General features: G+C 36.4%; 1 pseudogene; it reads right to left on the bottom strand.

The window, feature by feature from the left end:
- Nucleotides 1–15,868: 15,868 nt before the first annotated feature.
- LOC139743646 (uncharacterized) lies at nt 15,869–17,481 on the bottom strand (annotated as a pseudogene).
- Nucleotides 17,482–21,432: the final 3,951 nt, after the last annotated feature.

Genomic DNA, 21,432 nt, shown 5'->3' with positions numbered 1-21,432 from the left:
TGCTACTGTCCCATGTAAGCTTTTGTCTAGTTTTATGTCGCTGTTTCCTTTGTGTTGTTCTTTATCCGTTGCCTATTTCTATTGTTATTTTTTTCCGTATTTTTTTTTTCATTCTTGTTTATCTGTCACTCTCTCAACTTTATTTCCAGGGTGTCTAAAGGGACAGACCTGGTTGCACTTGAACAAGCTGTGTTTAACTTCTGTCCGGCTTCTCAGATTAACATCGAGAACTTTCTAACACATTATCAGTGCGTTGGCGTCAGATATTCTCTCTTGAACCGAGACAAGCAGGATGCAACAGTGATTTTTTCCCCTTCTCTTTGATGTCTTAATTTGCCAGATACTTCAGGCCTCATATTTCATGCTGATACTCCTTGGCTCTACCAATCTCATACTTAACACGGTTATATCAAGAATAAATTGTTATATAGTAAGGTCTTTTCGAGTTTGATTAAGGGCTTGTTTGTTCGTTTTCGTCCTTCTAGATTAACAAGTGGTTTAACACCCTGGATGTATTATTATGATAATGACCTTAAACAACCCGTCCTTCTTCTATCGATCTTCCATGGCACATGTGCCTTGTGTACATAGCGCTTTCAGATAAGTTGCGTATTCGTATTAGTAGGGCGTTTTCCCTACACGACGGGAAGACCGTCGAGAATACACGGAAAACAATCAGCTGTGACAGTCCCAGTACTCGGACTCCCGTCCCCATATCTAAGGAGTTTCGCTTTTCTGTACAGGACGGAGGCGTGGGGACAATATCGCTGATTGGCTGGCTGGCTGGCTGGCTGACTCCTGCCCAGCATCGGGACCGAACGCTACTTTTAGTCCAAGAGCATTAGTTTTAACCTGGACATTTTTGGTAACAAGCTGATTTTTTTCAGGATAGGTCCAGAAAAATGTCTAGAACAACATATTAAAAGTCCTCATAAATCCTCTTTAAGCGTTTTCCGCAATCCAAGATGGCGTCTAAAATGGCTGCCATATCCAGAAATTCTTATAACTTTTCAACCAGAGAACCCAAATACAAAATTTAGATGTCTAAATATATATTTTTAAGTATAAAGACCTCAATGAAACACATTGTAAGAGATGTTGATGCACGCAAGTACCGTAATCCAATATGGCGTCCAAATTGGCCGCCATTTTCTGAAATTCTTATAACTTTTCAGCCAGGTAACCCAAATACAAAATTCAAATGTCTAGATATATGTTTTGAAGGATGAAGAAGTCAATAAAATACATATTTAAGAGTTGTTGAAGCACGCAAGTACCATAATCCAAGATGGCGACCAAAATAACCACCATTTCCTGATTTTTTTTCTCATAATTGTGCAAGTAGATTTCAACTGTACACACTTGTAATTTCGAAATATACGTTTTGAGTCACAGGGAACCAAATATAATACTTATTCGGAGATTTTGAAACACAAATAAAGCACTAAAGCACTTTCAGAAATCCAAAATGGTGTCCAAAATGGCTGCCATTTACTGTTGTTCTCATAACCCTGCAACTACGTAACCGTGATGCGCACTTAAATGTATAATATATATTTTGAGACATAAGGAACCCAACAAAATACTTATTCAGTGATCATGAAGCACATAAGTACAAATAAAACCACGTGAGTTCTGCGCGAAAACCAAATGTTGCCCAAACTGGCCTCCGTTTGTTTATCAAGAGACAAGGATATTCAACATAATGTTCGAGATTCAACAACTCAGATGGTCCAGTGGTAAAAGTTCGCTTGGATGCATCCCCCCCCCCCCCCCCTCTTGGGGGAAGGGGTGGAATGTACAATCATTATTTTCTAAATATTCATCCTGGGGCCCGTTTCATAGAACTTGTCATCAGTGACAAGTTGTCATAGATGTAGCAAGCTACTGAAGTCCTTGCATCTGATTGGCTGAGAGCAAATTTGTCATAGAAATGTGGCAGTTGTCACTGATGACAAGTTTTATGAAACGGGCCCCTGAAGTATATGCACTTTGTCATTGAATTGCAATCATAGAAATGCAAAACGTCCCTCGCTCGGCCCATAGACCTTGTACACTTTTGAGATTAACAAATTTCCGAATATGTCATCAAAAAGTGTGCACTAGATCTTTCACTTACAACATGCAAAAGTAAGGGTAATTTGCCCTTCCTACAATACCCTTCCACCGCTCACTTCCCCAATATGAATTAAGTACCCCTTTGATTAACAATTCCCAAATATTCCATCAAATGTGTGTAAATGATATAATTATTTTTATTTCAATTCAAGTGTAATAGCTCCCTGGAGTTGGACGGGATGGGAATACTGAGACAATGAATTATCTACTCTTTGAGGATGGACAATCAATATAACACCAAAGGTGCACTAGGCCGGTTAATGATCATAGAAATGCAAAACTCCCTCCAGTCGAAAGGGATTCCCCCCCCCCCCCCCCCACACACACACACACACATCCTCTACTAGCTCATTGCCTTGGATATACTAGTCTTTATTCTTTATTCTACTTACACTTTTTAATAGAAACAAAAATCTAGTATGTCATCAACATTGTGCACCATAAAACCCGTAACCTGAAAAAAACACCTCCATTTTGTGGGAGGGTGCATCACCATTATTATACACCTCCCCTGCATATTTCCACTAATATATATTTTCTTACTTTTAGGACAAAAACAAATCTCTGATATTTCACCAAAAAAGTGCGCTAAATCTGTGAATTTCAAATTGGAAAATGCCAAAATCTCCATCGTATGGGAAGGAGTATTCTCCCCACACACTTCCCCCTCCCCGACACTTCCCTGAATATATATTTCTACCAGCATTAAATAGAAAACAAATATCAGATATTTCACCAAATAGGTGCAACAGATCTGTTAATTTAAAGTCTGAAAATACGAAATTTTGCCCTCGTGTGGGAGCGGGCATCCCTATGACCGCGCACTTCCATGATTGCATAACTTTTTGTTCCTTTTTTACGAAAACAAAAATTTAATATTTCATCAATAGGGCGCATCAGATGTCTGAATATTAAGTCTGAATATGCAAAATCTCCTTCATGTTGGGGGAGGGGGAGGGATCCCCCTTCCACCCCCTCCCATATATTGCCCATTTCCCTGAATACTACTTTCATTTCCTACTCTTTGATAATGGAAACAATTCCATATCTTGCCAAACGTTTGCACTATATGTTTCACTTTCGAGCAAAAGAAAAGACGATCCCTCGAGTGGGAGAGGAGTATTCCTCCTCCATGTACCAATAACTGAGTGCCACATTCTCTGATTTCTATCTGTAATATAATTTTACCTAATCTACACGAAATGAATAAGATAATATAGACACTTTGTTTTAAGGTGGAGCAATATGCTGCAGCAAAGAGATTCACTGTCATGTGATGAATTACACATTATTTTGTCGCACATGGAGACACTAATTTTCAACATTTATGTAGCACAGACATCAGAAAGAATTGTTTTACTTCTTGAGTGCTAACTGACAGTTTCAAATGGAACTCATCTCATGGTAGACACCAAATGCGTTGGTAATAAAAAGGGCTAGCACTACATTTTCATTTCATGTGCTTGAGGTGACGAAAATAGACCATGGTGAAATGTTTCTCTCGTAACAAGGACACACTTCTTGATTTTAACATCCAAATGTTTTATTTGTATACTTATAAGACCTCATTATACTCAAAATAAGAACTATTTTTTAAGTAAAAAGTTTCTTATAAACTATACTGATATTTATTTACATAATTGTGAGATAAAATTGTTACTGCCGGCCATTTTGTACGCCATTTTGCATTTTAGGAAGAGCTCGAGCGGTTTAATCGGGACATGCGTGCGTCAACATCTCTTAATATGTATTTCATTGAGTTCTTTATAAATGTTTCGAAACATAGACACTTAAATTTTACATTGGGTTGCTATTTGAAATATTTCGGGAAATGGCGGCCATTTTGGATGCCCGATCTTTGATTACGGTACTTGTGTCCGTCAACATCTCTTTATATGTATTTTATTGAGTTCTTCATCCTTCAAAACAAATATTTAGACATTTGAATTTTGTATTTTGGTTACCTGGCTGGAAAGTTACTGTATAAGAATTTCAAAATATGGCGGCCATTTTGGACGCCATCTTGGATTACCATACTTGCGTGCATCAAAATCTCTTGAAATGTGTTTCTTCATGCTTCAAAACATATATTTAGACATTTAAATTTTGTACTTTGGTTCTCTGGTTGAAAAGTTATTAGAATTTCTGGAAATGGCAGCCATTTTGGACGCCATTTTGGATTGCGGAAAACTCTCAAAGAGGATTTATGAGGACTTTTAGTATGTTATTCTATACATTTTTCTGGACCTATCCTGAAAAAAAAAATCAGCTTGTTACCAAAAATGTCCAGGTTTAAGCCTTTTTTTTAAACCTAATGCTCTTGGTCTATTTGGCCGAGTATCGTACTCATTTTCCCCAGGACGGGACGTTTCTCGGATTTGATCATGCGCAGAAGCAAATTTTGAACACGGCACGCTCAACTACGGGCTGCGTCGTGTAGCGAAATCTCCCTGATAGTCATGCGACCTACAACTCACTGTATGGCAAAATGAGGGCATTCAGATACACACTAAGAAAAAAAGGTTCAATGAGGGAGCTAGAAGGGTTCGAAGTCGCGAAAATGGGTGCAAACTACACGATTTGAGAAAATGGTGGAACTTTGCTTCTTATATGGTTCATTTTGGGTTCGATCTTGCCACGGTCATTGACGGTGCAATATTACGCCCCAAACTAGTCTCAAAACAAAGGCCATCCTATGGTGTTGCTCGGTACTAAAATGCAATATTACATATCCTTGTGCTGATATTATGAACATATATTTTTTGATATCAGGAAACTTAAATTTCTTTCATATTCTTTAATCATTCATCGAGAGTATATTTTCAAATTAAGTTGACTCCATGATGAAAGGGGTCTACTAAAAAAACAAAAGTAGAATACCTGATTGCTTGTCTGGTATTGACCAATCACATTGTACACATAACCTAGGAGGTTTAACAGATGAAGTTCCAACTGGATGTAATTATTCAAATAGTCGTCAGATTTCTATTGCTGTACAAAACAATTCCACAGGTGCATTTGTGCCTTCGCTGATCGGGATTCGATGCCGCCGTCTCACTGAGCAATCTGGAGATTCATTTTGGACGTTTACATAATTTTGGCTATATTTTGCTTCAAATGAAATCCTATACTTTAAGATAAAAGCATATAAAACAAAAGTCAATTCTGAACAGAAATATTATTGTGCAAAAGTGTTAATCAGAGCTGTTTCATGTGAAAGTGTTTAAACTGTACCCTGGATAGCCGGTTTATTTTATCACTTTTCCTCATGATTCTGACAAAGCAAACTGATATGAATCTTCAAATAGAATTCTCTATCAATAGAAACATCAGATTATTGCCCAGGCATGCCTATTAGAATAATGTTCGTTTTATTTCATTTTTTTTTTTTAGCAATTTCTATTCGTGTATCCCCGTGTCTTTAACATTCACCTAACCTATCTATTATTGGTTTGGATGTCGAAACGTAATTACCATTACAAAGACATATCTTCCTGTTTGTGGTTCATTCTTGCTAAGGTGCAATATTGAGCCCATAACAAGTCTCAAAGAAAGACCCATATGGTGTTGATCGACACTTGAATACAATATTGCATACCGTCGTGGTGCTACTATGTACATGTTTATTTAAAGACATCATAAAACTTGATGTTCTCCCATAATTTCATAATCATTCATCGGAGCATTTTTAAATGAAGTTGAGTCTTTGATGAAAGGGTCTGCGAACAAGCTAACGAAGAATACTTGACTGCTCGTCTGGTATTGACCAATGGAAATGGAATATGTCACAACATTCCCTGCATGCTTACTGTGCGATGATGGAATCAAACCCTACTACACGCTAAAGATTTTCGTTGCGACTCGATCTCGGGACAGAAAAAAAAAGTCAATATTTTTTCAAGGCCCTCAAATCTGGAATTCCATCCACTCTGATGTGAAATGTAAGAAAACGGTACAAAGTTTTAAGGAAGCTTTCAAACGTATTTTACTTGAAAGGTTTTCTGGAAGTTACCAATATCATTTTACGAATTTATAAGAGACTAGCAAGATAGGGTGTGTTTGTGAAAATGACATCTTGTGTATTGCTAATATGCGCTGGTCCATGTTTTTGTCTGTGTATGCATGTGTGTGTATGTGTGAGTGTGTGTGTGTTTGTGTGTGTGTGTGTGCCGATGTTTTTCTCTGTATATACAATGTATTTACTTTTCCGGGATTAGTTTTAAATAAGGCCAATTGCCTTCTCACTCACCCCTTCACTTGATATCTTTTGCTGTTTGTTTGCTTTGTTTGTTTGTTTGTCACATTGTCATTTTATTCATACCATTGTCACATTTTATATATGCATATCTTATTAAGTGAACGTAAAGGAAATGATAAACTAAAATCATTTAGAGAGCAAACTCGCGGATATATAAGGGTGCAAACTACACGATTTATTTGTAAGGGTTGATTTTTTCCCCCCTTTTTTTTCATGGATTCATGCACGGTAAAGCCTAAGGGTAAAATGCATGCACATGAAAAATGTAAGCACATGTTTCCGTGTCCTTGCAAACACCACATTTTAGAATGAATAAAGACTAGCTGTGATAGTGGAATTTCTCATGAATAAATAATAAAGCATTAAAACCCTGGCTATTGTTCAACACCATTGTCAGGGTGTTAACCACATACTCCCATACACACCCATTGACCCCTGTGCAAAGTGAAAATTTTGTACAGAGGGTTGGAAATAGAGCAAAATCTGTAACCTAACTGTGAAATTGATCATGGATTTCATGAAACTGATTTGTGTTTTAAACCACCTCCAACGAAATTGTACACTATACAACTATCTCCCATATCAATGATAGTGTTATCTGATATATAGTTACTGAATTATTAAGAATCAAAAGTGGATTTTTTTTTAAACGCCTATTAATCCATAGAATACATTCGATGCAAAATAATGACATGGATGTTTCCTAGAGTGTCAATTCACGGACCCAGTAGTTTGGTCACCTGGTGTGGGCATGTTCATTCTTTTCTTGAACATGATTTATGAATTCAATGAATTGTTGAGTCGTGCGAACTTATGTGCACATAAGTTGACTCCCAGATGGCTCATTGTACAGCTCGTTCATGCGTGTTTGAGCTGAGCATCTAGCGCAAATTCCATTTCCATAGCAGATCAGCTCTTCTGAGGCTTTTCGTAGCGGCTTACTGCAACTCTGACTTCAAAATTATTTTGTCCACTTCATAATATCAAGACCCCGCAGATTCCTACCACGTGGAAAATGGTGAGTTAAAACATCATCGTAAAGCATGATTTGAAATATCCACAATGTTCTCGACCAAGGCCTTACTCTCGATATTACCCTTCATCAAATTTCTTGTATCTGTTATGTTTTTGGTTGTATAGCCATGTCTTATAATGTAGGTTTGCAGGCAGTAATATTAAAATGTTCATTTTGGAGTTCTGTTAAAACTGGCTAGTTTTATGCGTGCTGTTTTATGTTCTATTTTGTTTTGTTTCGTAACCATTCTGTGGAATTAGAGCAGCTTTAGCGATAAAATGTCTTGCTAAAGACGTCATGGCATTCCGATTTCAGATTTCAGATTCATTTATTGTTCATTTAGGAAATTCTTTTTGTTGGTACATGGGCGTGCACATAGGAATATCTACATACATGCATAAACTCACATATGTTCATGTACATGTACACATTATAAATGTTACAATTTTCACTACATACACAATTATACAAGCATAATTTATACTCACAATACAGTGAACACATACATAATCACAAATTTCAAGTAATTCTTTATATTTACCGATCAACAACAAAACAAAATAGTTAAGAAAACGTGGAATCGGATATTCCTATAGGAAGTGTATCCTTAACATAACCTTTACGCCACCTCCCCCCCCCCCCACACACACACACAAACACACATCCCCAAGGATAATACATCGCGTCGTGCCATACCACATTTGATTAATAACGAATAAAAGGAACGGAACTGAAGTTGATGAATAATTGTTGATAAACTTATGGATAAATAGACTAGTGTACTAACTAAACTTATAATGGCAAACATTGCACGCTCATTTTTATGCTGGGATAATTCTCTGTAGTCAGGTAGTGTTAGTTGTGGACTTGGGTACACCCTGTATGCAGCAAGGCAGTGCATAAGAATTGAACTATACATTAAGCTGCCATGGAGAGAGTTATGTAGTCACATTTACATAAGTTAGCTCTTCTGCAAAATTATTACACACGCATGAACAGTGGCCTTGAACTCATGACACTTGATTTTCCTTTTCAGGTATTCAAGCAAGATACAATAATTTGCGCGCATTCTCCTGATCACGTAAACTGATATGCAATTCTGAAGGACAGAGTGATTCCTCAACAGAATATGTAAGTTTCATTAATGGATTAATCCGTAATACATGTACACTTGTATATGTATTTTCAGGTTATTGATTCATCTAGATTTTCAGCATGTGATATCCGTGAAGTATATTATATTAAAGCGTATTATTACACATGAACGCAGTTTTATCAGTTACTATAACGTAGCCACCGTTCAGTGGGTTGCGGAAAATTTGATAAGACTATAGTGCAATTTTTGATACCATCTATAATCGAGAGATATGTTACTCAAGTGGACCATTGCGATCATTCATTCTTGCCTTTTCCGTTCTACGTCTTCTCAGTTTTTTTGGACTTTTTCCTGAAAACTCCATGATGGATTGTAACTCATACAGGCAGCATCTCTACCCCGCAAGAATCTTCATTTTTTTTTTCATTTTTTATTTATTTATTTATTTATATATTATTTATTTTATTTTATTTTATTATTATTATTATTTATTTATTTATTTATTTATTATATTATTTTTTTTTTTTTTTTTTTTTTTGGGGGGGGGGTAATCTTCTTTTCTGTAACCAGTATTATCAAAGTAAATCAAATCAATGTTATGAATAAGTAGAGGGGGCTATATTTTCACTTTTGTGTGTGTGTGGTAGCAGGATTAGAGGTGTCTACCATAATGGGCATCATTACACCCATTGCCATGGCCAGCACCCGGACCATCATCTGTGGCAAGCTCAGCAACGGCTGAATGGCTGAGGTTTATAAGTCTTACTCCTTTCCTAACTGTGTAAAATATACAGCAAACTGATGTTAAATTGGCATGTAATTAATTTTGATGTTGTCTTACTTTGTTATTTTATGTTATGAAGACTTTGAGTTGGTCAGGAAAAATGTGGGAATATTATGAATATGCCCTATGTCATAAATGTATGCAGGCCTACATAAAAGGTGTGTATTTTCATCTCAGTCCAAATTCGCCACATTTTTCTTTTCAACATGACTTTACTCAGGCTATTCCACATTTATTTTTTTTTTCAGCTCTACTTAGTGATGTCGGCATGCTGTCTCCTAATTCCCCGTCTGCCTGGAGAGGACATGCTGTATGTCTGTGACAAAGTAAGTGCTGCACTTTTATTTTTTTATGGGAGACGGGAATTCCATCTGCTTTGTGACTAGAAATATAAGAGGAATATTTCTTTGCAACATTATCATGTTTTACTTATATGACAAAGAGCTGAAATAAATCTATCCGACCGGATTTGTTTAGAAACCAATATCAAAGCTTAAAGGGATGGTATAGTATTGGTGGAGGTGAGGATTTGGGCTTCTAACTTTTTGTGATATACCAAGAACCTACTTATGAAATAATAGAGAGTATGCCATTCTAAGAGGAATTCTAAAGATTATTTGATGAAAATTGGTTTTGAAATGGATGAGCCATCCAAAAACAAAATAAAACGCAGCGATCGTGATAAAAAGTGAGTCCTATATTATATTTTTATTGCTCTGTTTTGGATATCGCAGCTATTTCAAAACCATTTCTCATTATTTCAGCAAAAGACGTTAGAAACCTGAAGTAGATCTATGCAATCAATTTAATTTTCCATTTTCTGGTCAATGGTCATAGTTGCAACCTGTTAGTTTATGTAAGCAACAAAACCGCCTATAGTGTAAACGACCTATTTCCTTCGAAATCTTATTCAGTCATTATTTATTCATGCCAAAATCTCTTTCAGAACCTGGCAGGACTAAATCCCACAATCTTCACTGTGAATGCTGCGCACTATTTGGCTGGATGGTTGTGAAATCTGCCCGAATTCCTGTATACAATCGTGTCTTCCTTCGCTACAATGTTTCCGGCCTTCTGTGCTCTGTGGCTTTCAGTATCCCAGACAAGGCAGAAACACCCGATGCATACTTCAGCAGTACATTGCAAGCCTTGATCTGAACAGGCAACTATCACGAAGAAAAACCTACGGCATTTCATTAACAATATTGTTCAATAATTGTCTTGATATAGTTTACCAGCCTAAAGTTTTCATGGTGTATACTTTTACAAGGAATTGTCACCAGAGAAATGATGTTGTTCAGCTTGTCCCTCCGTTCGTACATCAGTCTGTTATCGATTATGGCAACGTTGTATCACGAAGGGAAATGAAACGAAAAGTACAAGTGGACAAGTTAATGCAGGGAGATTACTTTAGCAGTTGAACACATCGTCACAAATTGAGGAATATCGGAAAATCCGTTGAAGAGCTATATATACACATATATTTAGAGTTTCAGTGCCGCCATTACGAGATGAGAAAGCTACATCTTTGACGTCAACCATGGAAAATTATATAAAGAAATGTAAAGAAAATAGGCATAGTTTCACGTTTCTAGCATTACAAAAGGAGCACTTGATTTACTTCTTCCAGAAGGGGGTGGGGGTAATATTACCCTTAACATTATGGCAACGACAAATAAGTGGAGGCAATTTGTACTTTTCATTTAGAATCAGATTTTATGGAATTCCCTTGATATTTTCTTCATATACGTTTCCATACATGAAAGTGACACTGAAACTTTAAAAAATGCATAACTTCCACTGGATCATACGATTTTCCATGTTCACTTATGTGTTCTTATGATATTGCTCCAATCCACGGGTACATTTGGGTTTCATTCCCCTTTAAGTACTGTTTGAGGTATCCAAATGAAACTTTGCATATGTATGTACGGTTGGATGAAGTTACTTCTACCACCTTGTGGGTGCCAGCGTTCAAGGTCAAATATTGTAGGTCATTGTCAAATTCTACAATGTCATTTCGTGCTCTTTCTTTGTATCTCACCTTGTAAGCACTGTCGACATAGTATTGTGGTGTTCTTTTAATAACTTTCCACACTTTTGAGCTATATGACCACCAAATTCACTCCCCAGAACATCTAAAGATGGCTGTCAAGTGTTGATATTGGTGAAGTCCGACTCCGTCAACAGTCAAAAAGTCAATGAGCTTACATTTGAAAATCAGTGTAATCACAAATTCGATATGGGGGCAAGACATCACTTTGCTTTTACCTTGTTAGATGGTGAATATTTGTGAAGCTTCCGTTTCTAATTCATACAGCATCAGCATACCTTATGTCGGAGAATAGTGGTAAAGAAGATTAGATACTTTGGCAACAGCGTGTAAAATTCGCAAAATTTTATTTTGTGCCTTATTTGCTGAACAAACGTCGTAGGAGGACTACAACCTGCCTGGCAGTATGGCGGAACAATTACTCTATTATTAGCGTCATAGAATAAATGACAATGATGTAGTTCTGAAGCATGCTATTCATTAGATACTTTTGCAATTACTCCATGTATACTTTTAATCGAACTAGGTATATAATCATCAATGTCTTGTACTTGAATAACGACAGAATGATTTCGGTGAGGAAAGTTTTCTGTCACGTCATTTAGGAATAAGGGAACGTGTCAATATTATGCTATTTGTTCCATAGTTATTTCTGAAGTGGTTAAATGTATTTTCCTTTAAAAAAAAATCATTTTATATATACCTACGTTGCATCCAGATGCCTATTCGTTGAAAAATATGGGCAATGTATTCAAAGGACAAAGATCATACACTAATGGGCCTAGGGTATACAACATTTCACTCGTTGTTGTTGTTTTGCTTTGTTTTGTTTTGTGTTTGTTTGTTTTTTTTTTTTTTGTTTGGGGGGGGGGGGGGGACACGGTTCAAAGTGTCCTGAAACCTTGTATAATACATGCATTTAGTCATGTATGATGCCAAACTGTTCCCGCTCATACAAATGCAGCCGTTTCAAGGAAATAACATAAGATTATTCTTATACTCCATGATGTGGTAATGCTTAAGTGGTTCATAAGAGTCCAGTGAAACTGTGCACAGAACAAAAAGTGGATTTGACAATGGTATACGATATCCGCAATTTACTCTTTGACGGGGTCTATCATCCGATTAATATGTATAAGCACGGTAGTCCCCTATTCGGAAACTACAAGTTAGATAAGCTGCAATCATTTTGCACGCGACCATGGCGTTATAGCCAAAGGTGATCTGCAAATCCCTGTGTGCCTACAGAGGATTGGAAAACGTAACAACTTTCTATGTATAGAACAACGAAACAGAAACTGGTGCATGTATTATTCTCAGTCACTTTGTTAGTCATTATGATGATTTGCTCATTGCAGTTCCGGAATCTCAGCTCGAGGGACTCGAATTGATCACCCAAAACAAAATCTGAATACATAACCATGATAACTTCGATTCTACCTAGTCTCCATTGGTAGCCCATAAGGGCTGGTATCAAGTTCGATTTTCATATTATAATTATACCTTGTATTTAGATGTTTTCATCGAAATGCCCGTATACCTGAATATGGTATGCGTATGTCAGTTAAGTATCTAAACCATAATAAATTGTAGTCGTAATCTAAGTGCCAAGAATCTCATGATTTGAATAAGTGTGAACACCAAGACATGTCGTGATAAGGACTTTAAGACAATTGGCATCGTCATTATCAAACAAACTCCTAACTGTAAGACATGTTTTAAATTTTAGATAAATTCATGTCTATGCTGGAAACATATCTTTTTGATGATTCATGATGACGTCACTGTTACATTGATATTGTACGCATGGAAATATGTAGGCCTATTCGTTTAAATGCATACAAACCACTTGTTAAATCCTCTTACATTTTTTTTTTTTTTTAGATATGGTGCATACTTTAGAAATGTACGTAGCATGCTTTTGTTTTTTGAGGCTTTGTGTACTGGCAAAAAGCATATCTTATTCTTATAGATTATGTGAATAAGTACGTATTCAAGTACGTTTTGAATAAAACGTATCCAGACAAATGTATATCATATTTTTACCTCTTCCTTCATGCAGATGTATGCTCTTGCCTAGAGGGTTTGTTTGATAGATAGTGATAGTGCTCACCTCATTGGAAAGGCAATTGGGTAAATATTTGGTTTTAGTATGTCATTCAAACACAACTATAAGTTAACTTCTACATTAACATTTCAAAACTCACAAATTCCACGCACACATTTCATGATTCACAGGATCCAAATTACACCAATCTTATTTACTTTGCAGAGTGCAACAACAGCATAAGTTTGATATACTGAGCAAACAGGCTTGCATTAGTTCGCACTATTCAAGGTTTAAAGTAGTTAAGTAACCAAATTGTACCTTGTTATGTGATGCTAAGTATATTTACCTTATAGGTATAATGTTGCAAATATGTGGTGCTTATTTCATCCATAACTGCTGCAAAATTGCTTCTTTAAAGGAGCCAATCAGTGTCACTGCCTGTTCCTCTAGAGACGCAATATTGCCCAGTAATCTCAAGGTTCACTTGAGGTTATACTGGGCAACATTGCGCCTCTAAAGGCGTAGACAGTGACACTGACTGGCTCCTTTAAAGAAGCAATTTTGCTGCAGTCATGGATCAAATAAGCACCACATAGGTGCAACATTATACCTATAATACATATATATGGCACAAAATCGCACCCTCAAAAGAGGCTACAATCTTGGAACTTAGGGTGCTTCTTTGCACCCTCACGAAAGGTGTAAAGTTGCACCAAAAGTAGAGGCAAGAGAGGGTGCAAAATTGCGCCGAAAATTAAAGGGAGAAAGATCGCACCCTCAAGAAAGGTGCATCTCAGCACCAATTAGTGTGGGTGGAAAGATGCACCCTCAAGAAAAGGGTGCAACTTAGCACCACTTAGTGTGAGTGGAAATATGCACCCAAGGGAACCACTTCGCACCCTCAATAAAGGGTGCAATGTTGCACCTTCTTTGGCGGTGCAAAGGTGCACCCACAGGTTGCAAAGTTATACCCTTGCGCAAGGTACCACTTTTGCACCCATTTCTCGAGGGTGCAAGATAACACCCATAGGGAGCCACCAGTGTGACATCACTTTGCACCCTTAAAAGGTGCAAGAATGAATCATTTTTTCTTAGTGTGTACGAAAGCGCGTGAGATCATATGCCCTGGTCTGTTTAAGTTTTGCTTTGTTTTGTTTAGTTTGATTTCTGTATGCTTTCTCCAGGTACAATATGATGAAACATAATCATGCCTTAATTGTGTATGTGCGGTGCTTTCGGACAAGTTGTTTGTATTAATACTTCGCAATGAGAGGTGTTCAGTCTAAGCTCCCTACTTGTTTGTTTGTTCATTTCCATCTGAGAAGATGACTGGATAGCCCATAATCAGCTACGTTAAGCTGGTCTTCCATGGGGTCCAGTTGAATGTGAGGTGGGACCACTTCACCGGGTTAAACAACCTGGTCTAAGGTTTAGTTTGGTGTGGCTTATTTTGTGTGCGTTTTCTCTATAGGTACAATAACAAATGCAAGTACGTTTTGGCCGCAAGACTTTACAAACGAAAGAAAGAAGAAGCTCGACACGCAAGTTGAGGGATATTCCTCACCTTATATATATACGTGTATATATGTATATATAGTATATATATATATATATACATATATAGCCTATATATGTATATATGTATATATATATATACATATATATATATGTATATATATATATATATATATATATATATACATATATATATATATATACCGGTATATACAATGTATACTTCAACTTCTGAAGAGTTTAGACACACCTTTTTATATGACTACATGATAAAAAAACAGCCAAACTTCAATAAAAACAATCACATAACCTGCACTGTTATTAATCTTATCACAAGATCGATCCATTCTTGTTCTCAAGTATATCAAAATGAATGAAAATATTTGTTATACCAGCTACCTTCTCCTCTTTACCCGCATAGACGATCCGTCCACATACACTGTTGTATTTCGTTTGATGTTTTCCACCTCTTCCATTACCAAGTCCGTGTCCACAATTTACGCCTACATCAAAAGTGGATTCAGAGAAGGTTCGGCGTTATCTATCCCCGCATGAAAGGATGATGCCGTTGTATCACGAGAGAGACGAGTAGTCTGAACGCTCTTACGGCGCTGAACACTAATTTTTTCCCTCTATTGTGCAATGGTTCGAAAAAAAAGGACATAGAAGTCCTTTTCGCTCTTTATTTTGTGTGTAATAACAACAGCAACAACAACAATGATGATGATGATGATTTGATTTGATTTTATTCGACTCTTCCGACCCCATTCCGGGGTATGAGAGTACAACACATAAATACAAGATATGGTTATAACAATATCAAAGAATACATGTTTGTGATATATTACAATGATGTATATAAAATAGTCTATACCTACTAAACATATATACAGTGATATATACAAATTGGCAAGCAAGGTTAACTAATCGTATGAACCATACGACCAAACAATCGTGACATACAACTACAAAATATGTACTAGAGATCGAGTATCACTGGATGCTTAATTTTTCTACCACTACGAGTTACAATATTTTCTTTCTTGACTACAGTATATTCAACTTGTTCAGGCTTCTGCAAATTTGCAAAATATGACATGATCAGCCTCACAAATAACACTAATCTTTTAAGTTGTCCTAAATGCGAGCATGAAAATAATCTGGACATGTGTAATGAGCAAGGACGTTTAACCAAATAATGATTGCTTAAATATAACTGCCTTTCCTTTTCAAAGAAGGGGCATACGAAAACATAGTGAAATTCATCACCCGTTTCATGCCTATCACAACAAGGGCATTGAACATCCCTTTCATCAAATGACTGTACAAATCTTCTATTATTAGCTGGCAACTGATTTGACCTACATCTAAAACGGCTCAATGAAATTCTATCCCTCTTACTCAACTGGACTAAATACCTTTCAAAGAGACTATTTGTCTTAAAAATCCTATAATTTAAACATACTCTGTTTGACCAAACATTTGCCATCAAATCCTGTTTAGACATATCACTTAATCTCAGCTTCAAGGTGCTCAATATCCAGTTATTACTAAATCCTTCCCCTTTTCTTAACCATACAACACCAAGACCAGCATTGTTTAAAATTTCCTCAATATGAGATATCCACTTAGATACAAAAGTCGTGTCCTGTTGACTTATTAATCTTTGGAGTGTATAAAACCTGAATGAATATTTAGCAGAAGAACCCTTTATGATCCTCAGCCAAAAGCTAACCATACGATATTTAACAGTATTAGCCAGTCGTGTTCTCCCGGTTTCTGCATAATTACAATCTGGTGTGAATTTATTTACACATAACAACGATTTCAAGAATTTCCTATGTAAAATTTCGATTTGACTCAAATCCATTAAACCCAAACTTCACACCCGTACAATAGTATTGGTAACACTAACTGATCAAACAGTTCGCATTGAATATCCACAGGAAGCTTGAGTTTCTGAACCTTTAGTGACATAGAAAAAAGTGCTTTCCTTGCCTGTGTCACCTGTTTAGAAATAGCCTTCTTAAAACTTCCATTGTAATTAAATTGAATACCTAAATAAACAAAATCATCCACTACATCAAGTTTGTCTTCACCAAAACTGAACAATGGAAAGTTACGTACTTTGCCTCTTGAGAAAATCAGGACTTTAGTTTTTGTAGTATTGACACTTAACTTCCAATCTATACAATATCCATGCAATGCATTCAAAGTCAACTGAAGCTCTTCTGCACTGTCAGCTAAAATAAGAGTGTCGTCTGCGTACAACAATGTATATAAATGTATGAAAAGATCCTCATTGACTTCTTTGTCTAAAATATCAACACAAACTTTTTCAAACAAAAACTGCAGTCCCTTGAAACGGCAACTCAAAAACGATTCAAAATCATTGAGATATAATGCAAAAAGCAGAGGCGATAAATTTTCACCCTGCCGTACACCAACATTACACTGAAAGGCCTCAGAATGTTGACCATCTACTAATACACAAGATTTGGCTTGAGCATACATATTCTTTATAACTGTAAACACCTTACCATCCACCCCAGACTTCAACATTTTATGCCAAAGTGAAACCCTATCAACCATATCAAAGGCTTTCTTAAAATCAATGAATGCACAATAAATTCGTTTCCGTTTAAACAAAAAAATATATCAATTAAAGTTTTCAAAACAAAGGCGTGATCCATTGTAGAATATCCAGCCCGAAAGCCAGCTTGTTCTTCTCCAAGCATACCTTGATTGTTAAGGTAAGTTGTTATCCTATGATTCAAAATAGAAGTGAATAACTTCCCCAAACAGCTTAAAAGTGTTATTCCACGATAATTATCTGGGTCTGTATCCCTTCCCTTTTTCTTAAAAATTGGTACTATAGTACCGAGACACCAGTCTTTTGGAACTAAACCACTTTCCAAAATTATATTAAAGTACATTGTAATACAATCCAAAACACGACTTGAACAATGTTTTAAAAATTCATTTCTAATCAAATCAATACCACATGCCTTATTATTCCTTAACTTCTGAACCATCTTAATGACTTCATCAATTACAATTGGTGCATTTAACTCATTAATAATAATAATAATAATAATAATAATAATAACATCAATAATAATAATAACAATAATAATAATAATAATAATGATAATAATAATAATGATAATAATAATGACAATAATAATGATACATTTATATAGCGCATTTTCCATAGACATACATGTTCAAATGCGCTTTACCAGTGGATTATTGATATTGATGGAACAAGTGAGTTTTTAGATGTTTTTTGAAGATGATGAGAGATTGCTGGTTGCGGAGAGTTTTGGGTAGTTGATTCCACAGTTTGGGAGCAGCAGATGAAAATGCTTTATCACCAAGTGTGGCCAGCATCTTGAAAATTGGATGATTTAGTGTGATACCTTGTGAGGAGCGGAGGGTGTACCGGGATGGGTGACGGATGGTTATGAGTTCAGATAAGTAAGGAGGGGCGAGACCATGCATACATTTGAAAGTGAGCAGAAGTATCTTGTAGTGGATCCTGGACCTGATGGGAAGCCAGTTCAGTTCTTAGTGGATCTTTCATAACTACGATATTGTACGATTTTAGCCTTACCCTGTTTTGTCTCTTCGTACTTCATTTTGAGTTACGATTACAAGTGCCGGCATAATAAAACTTGTAGGTCCCTACTTTCCAAATTATTGATAAAAATTTGTTACCACTTTATTGTCATACATAATTGACGATTGATGTATTGATTCATAATTGATATTGATTTGTCAAATGATTGTCGTATAGACTAAAAATATACGCGCCGAGAAGCCACGTAAACACCATGTTATGTTAAACAGATTCATTCAGCAACCATGACGATTTCCAGAATGCCATAAATTTCCCCTCATGTCGTGAAAAACAAAATCTTAGTGGTCCAATTACAGATCTGCATGTAAATTTGAAACCGTATTCACTCCTTCATCAATGTGCTTACAATGATCGCATCACGCCCGTCGAGCTGATTCAGTTACAAGATAATCACTTCATCGAGTTGAAAAATTGATTTATACTCACTTCTTCACAACTTGCAAAATCACATGGTACAGCAGTTGAAACGCGATACCACTAGCGACAATTTTCGGGCCGCTAGATAGCCCTGGTGCAATTCTGCTCCACAGACCTCAGCTTTCAGCTACTTCAAGTTTTGCCGATGTGTAAACGTCATGATAAAAAAAAATCGAGATAAGAAAGTATTTGATGCAATTGCAATATTCCTAATACAGTATTCCTCTACTCAGATTTGTGAATTAATGGGACATTTTGGAAAGTATGTCATGTAAGTCTGATCAAAGTTCATGAAAGCCTCTCAGCAGAAATGACGAACATAATTTATTTTCGAGGTGTGAATTTTCTTCAATTTGTCTCCCTCTACAAATGAAACTTGTAAGATCGCAACTGTTGGTCTGTAATTTTTAACAAACATGTCGGAATTCAAGGAACCACGGGCCACCTGTCATCTACTGCTTTCCGGACAGCGACACTACCACCAGGCTATCCCTGGTTACTAACAGGGGCACGATGAACTTTGACAAATACCCAAGCTCCGAAATTCCGACATTGTGAAATAGTCCAAGGCGGACACGGCACTAATGAAATAATATTCTTCTGCTTTCAAGTTTACTTTTCCTTGTAAAGTTCATGAAGTAGCCTCGCTATATATAATTGCTCCGACTTTAAACATTTTAGTAATTTTGGGACATCGAAGATATATACGTATTCCTTGTCAATTGCTGACAGTATAGAGTATTTCAAGGGTCCTAAAGTGATTTCTATTAAAATGGCCTCGTCTATGCATATACATTGTATGTATGTATATATACATACATATATTATATATATATATATATATATATATATATATATATATATATATATAATCTTATGTATCTATATAACACATATGATATATAAATCTTTGACGGAGTACATGTACCATGCATTGACACCAATCAACACTCATTTCATAATAATTGCCGTAACTACTGGTGACATTAACACACACACAGACACATCTTTTCATCGGCATCAAAATATGATGAAGATCATTATAAACATGGCTTTAACAAATTTGTGTTAAATACCAATCACGGACACCTCCAAACCTGCATTACTTTATATATATTTCTGGTTCGAATGAGGGCACACACGACATACATTACAAGCCACTCTGATAAGGCACAAAACACAATATTATGAACACCGATCTCGTTTGATACTCTATTTATTAATGCTCTCAGCACTAAAGCAGAAAAACTACAAAGACATACGTGCCACTACTCCAGTCATCAAAATACACTGTCATCAGCAGGTGTATTCACTTTGACTTCTCCCCCCCCCCCCCATCCCATCTGACTTGAGCAGAAACAATCTGCAAAATTTAAGATTTGATGGCAGCTTCGGAGGGTGTTCAAACAGGAATCCAGTTTGTTTGTTTTTTATTTCCTCCTATTACAGTGCAAAAGAATACAGTATGTCCTAAAAAGAAATTATAATCAAATTTTTGCATTGATAACACCTAATATGAGTAAACCGTCTAAATGCTACTTCAGGGTCTTAGAATATAACATCTTCGCTCTATTTTGCAGAAAATCCCATTCAATTTGGTTAAACAATGACAAAGAAATGTGGATTGTTGTAAAGCATGTCACGAGTCTGATTCTTCCAAGTTTAGCACTTGCATGCTCTTGGAACTGCATATAAATGTGTAAACACAATAGACAGAACTTGGAGGGAAGGGATTCCTGACATGCTCTACAAAAATCCTCATTTCTCTTTGAACACTAAAGCAAATTGAATGGGGTTTTCTGCAAGATGTGGGCCATGAGCTATAGTTTCATACTCTGAAATTGTGTTTGGATTGATTCACTACTTTTAGTGTAAATTGTTGTGGAAGATACCACTGTAAATTTTTTGACATAATGTATTATTGAGTACCTCACACTGTTGTTCATCACACACAAGATGCTGTTTAAGAGTATCTCATGCCTTGGTATCAAACTTACTTGGAGCAAAAGATTACTAATTTCATTGACTGTGTGACTACACTGACTAAATTACCAAAAACAAATCGCAAAACTAAATTGATTGACTACGTTTTACTCGGCACGCTCAACTACGGGCTGCGTCGTGTAGCGAAATTTCCCTGATAGTCATGCGACCTACAACTCACTGTATGGCAAAATGAGGGCATTCAGATACGAAAGCGCGTGAGATTATATGCCCTGGTCTGTTTAAGTTTTGCTTTGTTTTGTTTAGTTTGATTTCTGTATGTTTTCTCCAGGTACAATATGATGAAACATAATCATGCCTTAATTGTGTATGTGCGGTGCTTTCGGACAAGTTGTTTGTATTAATACTTCGCAATGAGAGGTGTTCAGTCTAAGCTCCCTACTTGTTTGTTTGTTCATTTCCATCTGAGAAGATGACTGGATAGCCCATAATCAGCTACGTTAAGCTGGTCTTCCATGGGGTCCAGTTGGATGTGAGGT

The sequence above is a fragment of the Diadema antillarum genome, unplaced genomic scaffold (assembly GCF_040938485.1).
Source record: "Diadema antillarum isolate AM-2024a unplaced genomic scaffold, OU_Dant_1.0 seq00001099_RagTag, whole genome shotgun sequence".
Taxonomy (NCBI): Eukaryota; Metazoa; Echinodermata; class Echinoidea; order Diadematoida; family Diadematidae; genus Diadema; species Diadema antillarum.
Note: the sequence above shows the minus strand (reverse complement) of the source record. Positions and strands in the feature narration are given on the sequence as shown.